This window comes from Crocodylus porosus, unplaced genomic scaffold (genome assembly GCF_001723895.1).
Source record: "Crocodylus porosus isolate Cpor-Errol unplaced genomic scaffold, CroPor_comp1, whole genome shotgun sequence".
NCBI classification, from domain to species: domain Eukaryota; kingdom Metazoa; phylum Chordata; order Crocodylia; family Crocodylidae; genus Crocodylus; species Crocodylus porosus.
In genome coordinates, this window is record NW_017728910.1 from 36,564,013 (window position 1) to 36,571,585 (window position 7,573).

General features: G+C 44.8%; 1 long non-coding RNA gene across 1 annotated transcript in view; it reads right to left on the minus strand.

Annotated features, from left to right (window-relative positions):
* Positions 1-5,887, minus strand: part of LOC109308722 — a 20,612-nt gene extending 14,725 nt beyond the window's left edge. Inside the window, exons 1-2 of the long non-coding RNA XR_002100698.1 lie at positions 5,770-5,887; positions 1,764-1,768 (exon numbers count right to left, since the gene is read on the minus strand). This is a non-coding gene — a long non-coding RNA (uncharacterized LOC109308722). The remainder of the gene's footprint in view (positions 1-1,763; positions 1,769-5,769) is intronic.
* Between the last annotated feature and the right edge of the window lie 1,686 nt (positions 5,888-7,573).

Sequence of the window (7,573 nt, forward strand, 5' to 3'; positions counted from 1 at the left end):
GGGGGGGGGGGGTTGGTAGTAAATAGGATTCACTGCTTACTTAAAGCTCATTCAAGAAAGCAAGCACCTAACCTTATTTGTTTAGGTAGTTTTTTCTCTTTATTGCATTTATCTCAACAACATCCTGATAAATTGTTCTTTTCCATTGGCTGACAGGGAATTGTAACTGTAATATCCAGTGACATACACTAAAAGTGTTGTAATAAAAGACAATGGAGATGAAGGGATTTTTTTTAATGAGAAGCTAATGCATGCATCTGTTAATATCTTGCAGAAATGGTTAATTTTTTTTTCATCAAAATTATTTTAAAGAGAAACCTACATTTTTTATTTTACACTTTTTACCCCCAATTTTTTTTTTAAAGTCTGTGTGCTGGAGAGAATTTTGGCTATTAATAAAAAAAAAAATAGCTGCAAAGTAAACATTTCTGGCTGAAAATGTTTATATCAGAATGCTGCTGCACCTCTCTTAGGACTTGTAGAATGAGCATCTTATGTTCCCAGTTTGATTGATGGCCCCCCAGGCTCCTCCAGGGATGATACTTCTGATTATCATCCCAGCAATGTGATCCCTAAAATATACCTCAGCAAGTAGGAAGGCCATAGTATATCACGATAGGTAGCCCAGCCAGAAAGGAAACAGATAACAAACTAACTTAACTAGAAATTCCAGGAAGCATTACATTTCTTACTGTTTCAGCTATTTGCTGAAAAGTAGAATTTTTTTCTAATGGGAAAATCTCAAATTAGATGTGTGGCAAGGCACTGCAGGTGGCTGCCACTTTAAGGTGATGAGGGCAGCCATTTTGAATCTGGGGCTGCCCATATAAACAGGGAAGTTTTACTGCTGGAGGCCAGGCAAAAACATTGGCTGTTGGTGTCATCTGGAGGTAAGGGCATGAGCTGTAGGGGATAGTCAGGAGGCTCCTGGTCCTGGGCATGACCTAAAACTGCACCCTGCCAGGAGTGGGTGGCCTGGTGGGGCTCCCAGTGGTGCTCCCAGGAAATACCAGGCCAGTTACCACCCCAGTCAAAGGCAGATTGGGTCACCTTACCCCCTAGCCCCCACAACTGGGTGGGTTACCCCTTTGGAGGGTGGACCCCCAGACAAAGAGTGGGGCCATAGACTTATGCCTGTCTGGACTTCCTTTGATTGGTCAATGCTGGGGCCAGGACTGGAAGGGCCAGGGGCCCACTGTGAGGAACACCCAAGAGCTGAGGGCCTGGGGTTCTGATTGGCCTGGAGATGGGCCAGGGCTAGTTAGCCAAAGGTCCCGGGGGGATCGCACCTGAAGGGGAAGTGGTTCAGGGAGCTATGCTGCCAAGAATGAAAGTGGGTTTGGCCGCCAGAATGGAGGGATCATACACTAGGGTTATGGGGCCCAGCATGGGGCCAGTGATTATGAGAACATGTGGATGCCATCTGTGAGGCTTGGGCTATGGAGTAGGGGAGGATTGGAGCTGCAGATAGCACCCCCTGACACTGGGGCAAGAAATGGGCAGCCTCCCACTTAATTGACATCTATTAATTAATTACCAACAAGGCATGGTGAGAGAAGGTGGGCGGTTAGCCCAGAAACAGATGGGTATACCGCTGGAAAATTGGCCCGGAGCAGGCCCCCTGTTACAAGATGTAATATTTCTTTGACCATAATGGCCTGATCTTGCTTCCATTGATGTCCAACTACAGGCTTGGATCCTAAAATGCTCAGGCCTACATCTAGATAAAAAAATAGATTTTTTTGGTTCAGTGGTAGGGTGACATTGCCTCCTCTCAGCTGCTCCTTTGAAGGGGAAAAAATACAGCCTCTCTGTTCCTTCTTAAGTGAACACAAAAGTGGTCTTCCCCCCTTCAGCCTGTTGCTGAGTTCAAAAGCAATTTTCCTAAAACCCTAGTCCTGATACTTGGCATCCCTTCAAGCCTCTTTGAGAATTCTATTCTCACCCCTCCCTGTAGGTAGCTCTATCCAGGCCTATCATCTTGCTTAGTGTGGATGGTCTCTTTCCTAGATTTTTCTAACCCCCAGGTCCCTTCAGGATGTGTTACAGGAACCTGCTTTGAGAAACAAGATTCCTTTTTATAGGAAATCTCAGTACTGGGCTACTATTGTACTTGCCAGATCCAACCACCTGCCCAGCCCCAAACCCGTAATCTGGGATCACATGAAAGGCATGGGTAAGGCTGACTCCAAACCTCTTAAAGGGCCAGCCTTCTTTCTAACAGGTAGGAAACAGAACCAGTACCCCAGTTGGCCTTGAATTGTGGACACATTATAAGCAGCTCTTGGAAAAATCAGTCTTTATTCATGAAACTGTTAAATGGCTGTGAATAACAAATAAATGTGAGAAAATTACATGCTGCTCTGGGCAATTCAGGAACAAGGAAGAAGTTATATTAATTCAGTCTATTATTTGATATGGATTATTTGCTCAGCTGTAGTCAAGTTGGAGCATGATAGATATTGTTAACAATGAGTCTAATCATGAGAGGTGCTGAATGATTTCAACTCAGTTCTGACCTAATTTGAAAGTCTTATCTCAAGGCTAAGTTCCAAAGGCATTCACAAATGAAGTGATCCTCCACTTGTCTGACTAGCTGACTCTGATCACTCAGAGCACATCTGCTGTACAAGGCCCCAGCAGAATGAAGCAGGAGGTTCTTCCCCCTTCTCCCCTATTCAGAGGTGTAGTGAGATAATTGAGTGCTTGGGGTGGGGAGTATACTGACTAAGGTAGATGGGAGAGGGGAGACAGCATAGGTGAGGGAAAAGGAAGTTCTACCTGCCTGGGCTGCTGTTCAGAGTCATCAATGTTGAATCCAGTGGCAGGATTGTGACAGGGTTTCCTGGGAACAGATCCTGGTTCTCTGTTTGCTCCCTCCCCTGACCCCATTACATACATATTGGGAGCAGGGCTGTTCATGGTTTGGCAAAGGCTACTGGGGTGTGGTGGGGGACAGACGAGGACACCATTTTGTTTGTCTCACTTGCATCCCTATCCCTCAGATACACTGATTGGTGTGGCATTGCACTTCCTGTCTCCTGTGGCTAGGCAGCAGAAGTGCAAGGCTTCCTCCCTATGGCAAGGACTCCTACAGGGGGGATTCTGACCCCAGTCAGTGGCTGGGGTGTGTGCCCTGCTTGCCCTGCCAGATTGCTCCCAAGATCCAATAGGTCAGTGATTGGTAATAGCTCAGCCTTGACCACCAGCCTATATGTTATTTTGGGATAGGGATGAAGAGTCCCTCAATCCATATTGTTGAAGTTCTACATTGCATGAAATAATTAAACATGCATGGTGGGGTGGAGAGGGAAAGTGCACATGACACTGTACCTTAGTTTGGTTAGGGCACCCACCTGAGAGTGGGGAGAGGTGGATTGGAAGCCCTGACCCATTGATTATTTAATTGGTGGGGAATGTAGTAGTGGATGGCAACTTGGGCAGCAGGGACTACAAGGTGATAGAGTTCAGGATCCTGATGAAAGGAAGGATGGAGAGCAGCAGAGTAAGGACCCTGGACTTTAGAAAAGCAGACTTGGACTCACTCAAGGAACTCATGGGCAGGATCCCCTGGGAAGCCAATCTGAGGGTGACAAGAGTCCCAGAGAGCTGACTGTACTTTAAAGAAACATTACTGAGGGTGCAGAAATAAACCATCTTGATGAGCAGGAAGACTAGCAGGTATGGCAGAAGACCAGGTTGGCTTAGCAGGGAACTCTTCAGTGAACTAAATCACAAAAAGGAAGCTTATAATAAGCGAAACTTGGACAAATAATTAGGGAAGAATATAAGAGCATTGCTAAGGCATGCAGGGATGAAGTCAGGAAGGCCAAAGCACAACTGGAGTTGCAGCTAGCAAGGGATGTACAGCATAAGAAGAAGGGTTGACTGACTGGGCAGCAGCTCTGCAGAAAAGGACCAGGGGGTTAGAGTGGGCAATAAACTGAATATGAGCCAGTGGTATGCCCTTGTTGCAGAGAAGGCTAACAGCATACTGGGCTGCATTGCTAGGATTGTTGCCAGTAGGTCAAGGGAAGTAATCATTCCCCTCTATTAAGCACTGGTGAAGCCACATCTGAAGAAACTGAGAGGGGACTTAATAGCAGCCTTCAATTACCTGAAGGGCAGTTTGCAAGAGGATGGAACTAGATTGTTCTCAGTGGTGGCAGATGACACAACAAGGAACAATGGTCTCATATTAAGGTTAGATATTGGGAACAATTTTTTCACTAGGAGGGTAGTAAAACACTGAAACAGGTTACCCAGACAAGTGGTGGAGGCTCCATCCTTGGAGGTTTACAAAACTTGGCTAGACATAGCTTTGGTTGGGATGATCTTGTTGGGGAGAATCATGCTTTGAGCAGGGTGTTGGACTAGATGACCTCCTGAGGTCCCTTCCAACCCTAAATTTGTATGATTCTGTGATTCTTATGTTACATGCAACCTCTCCCTCACATAAATTGGAACAGAGACTAAAACCCAGGTTTCTACTCTAGATAAGTTCACTAATTACTAGGGGTGTGCGAACAGGCCATATTTAATTCAGGTTCAGCCTAAATTGAGGACAGTGATTCAATTTGTTGATTCAGGTCACTGTCCCTGATTCAATGCGGCTGAATTTAAATCTGAAGATTTGATTCTGATTCAGAGAATCAGTGATTTGGCCATAGACACAGCTTTAAATGTTTTTTCTACATACCTGGAGGTATCAGGCACAGCTCCTTTGGGATGCTCCATCCACCTCAGCATCGCAGCATTCACAAGCCACCTGGTACCTTGAGGCATGTAGAAAAAAACATTTAAAGCTAGGTCTATGTCCAAATCTCCCAATCTTTCCAAATTTCTCTGAATCAATTCAGGGGGTTCTGATTTGATTTGGAAAGATAAAAGGGTCTCCTGATTTGATTCAGAGATTTGGGCACCGAATTGGGCCGAATCTTGCCGAATCAAATCAGGGACTGAAGCTTCACACAGCCCTAATTAAGAATCCATAGTTAATTCCATTTTGGATCAATCAGAGTTGAATTGAGAAGGCAGTATCTTCCTCAGCTCCTGTAACCTAGGATGGCCAACTCTGACTGAACCTATTCCAGGAGATTTTTTTTCCCAACATGAATCTATGAACATGATGTAATGTCATTAATTGTACTGTTCAACCTGTTCATGATATCAATCTCCACAATTGCTTTTAATAGTCACTGGGAGATCAGTGCCGATTCTGGTAGACTCCTGGCCAATCTATCTCTAAATAATCTTAAATTATTTAGAGACGCATAACTAGGAAGGGTTTATTAGGTGGCAGAAAACAACAGATGCGACTACAGCTGTATAAAATTATCACACTAGCTTCTATCTGCTGCTGTGCTGCCATCACTGCTCCCCCCACACACTACCAACACAGGCACACACACACATACAAAATTACCAGCCTAGGCATATGCATACCTATCACCAAAAGCACATTCACACTATACACACCAAAAATTAGACAAAATCAGTTGCCAACACCTGCACACCCAATACACATGCATGGATCACTACTTCAGATATCATACACACAATGATGAGAGAGAGAGAGATTCATCAGTTCACACACATACCACCCACCTACACATACACACAGTGAAGTTCCTGACTTGGGTGGTACAGTGTGTGTATGTGCGTGCTTGGGATACCTGGGGGGGATGGTTAAAGTGAGAGAGAGAAAGTGTAGAAAGTGAAAGATGCTGGGACCAGGATTAGAACTGGTAGACTAGACAGAAGCTGGACTGAGGAACTGAGGGTTGGGGTTATTTAAGGTCAAGTGGCCTCAGGGTTACTTGTGGTCACTGGTGCTGGGATGGAAGCAAGAGAAAAAGCCCGGTGGCAAGGAGGAGACAGCCAGGAAAGAGAGGCAGAAGGCTGGGAGATTGGGGCTGGAAACTGAGGCTGAAAGCTGGGAGATCAAGGGGTGGAATAAGTAGTGGCAAGGAGGAAATAGTCAGCAAACAGACAAAAACCCAACTCGGGGTTTCACAATAACAAGTTTATTAAACAGACAACATACCACACAGCCCCATGAAGTTATTGGTTCACACATGCACACACACAAGCACTCACAATGGTAGCAGGAGAAACAGACTCAGTGGAAGGGTTGGAGTTCAGGTAGGGAAGAGAAACAGAGTCTAAGTCCTTTGCTTGGGGAAGGAAGGTGGGTGATAGCTACCTAACCTGGACTGTGAGTTGATCCTCGATGACCAGTCAGGGTCTTTTCCAGCAAGGTGTTGTCCAGAGGGGGGTCACCAGCAGGACCTCTAGATAGATAGGTGGTGTGGCATGGTGCTGGTCCAGATGGAGAAGGTGTCCCACTGGATCTGTCTTCACTGCCCCCTTTTATAGGGGCAGACCCTCTATGACCCTAGTGGCAGGGGCGTGCCCAGGCAAGAGTCTGCCCCAGGTGTACTGAGCATGTGCACTGCTAGGTAAGAATGTGCAGTTGCAGGTGTCTTTACTGGTGGGTTGACTGATTTCTGCAGCAGTCTGACTTCCAAATCTTGAGCCAGGGAGGGCCAACGCAGGGTGATGTTTGGGTCATTCAGAGGCAGCTATTTTTAGACGTATTGCCATTGTCTCTCAAGCACCCTCATTCATCCCCATTCATTCAGGAACCAATTTACATAGGAGGGGTAGGTATGAGTCATACAGTTACAACAGAGTTACAATAGGGTATGCCTGGGGAGGGGACACAAGATGGAGACTTGACAAACAAAATGGTAACTTGACATGACTTATGCTAACATACATATGTAGGCATAAATCATATAGTATCAGTAAAATAGTAATAGAGAACAGTAAAAAACAATATAAACATAATAATTATACAATATAAAACAGTGGCTATCCATCACAGGAAACTTATTTGAAAAGAAGGAGAAAAAATGAACGAAAAACCACTTGCTACCAAAATAAAATGCTGAAGTTTATCCTATGTCTTAGCTCACTTATACTTACCTATAGGAAATACAGAGGGAGAGAAAAAGTCAGAAATGGTTAGGGGAAGGGGAGGGGATGTATTTTTAAATAAATAAAAAAAAACAACTCAGGGTTTTGCTACTTAGGCACCCACCAGCCTTGTTATGCTTCTGATTACTTGGCATTTACAGGTGAGGTGGACTTCTCTATAAATGGCTGCCATGTTTTTCTTTGTCACTTATGGTTTATATATTTTGATGCCATTTATTTTCTGAAATGACCAACAATAAAAGTTTGGGTTAGCACAGTCAAGTGAGCTAAAAGTTGGGGGGGAGGGGCTGGGGGAGGGGTTAAAGCCATTCTCCCGCATAGGAACTAAACAGCTGGCATTCCAAGATTTTTGTATTTGCAGGCTGATCAACTTCACTAGGGCTATTCACAGCTTGCACTTTAGTAAGGTCATTGGTATCACTATTACACATTTCCTGTATTACATGAGGATCAAGTTCCAGTAGCTAACAAGTCAAAAAATATTCCTGGGGATGGGAGAGGAACTAGATGGATGAGTTATTTTACATGTGTCTGCTTTATTTTTAGAACTGTTGCTCCCACCCATGTGATA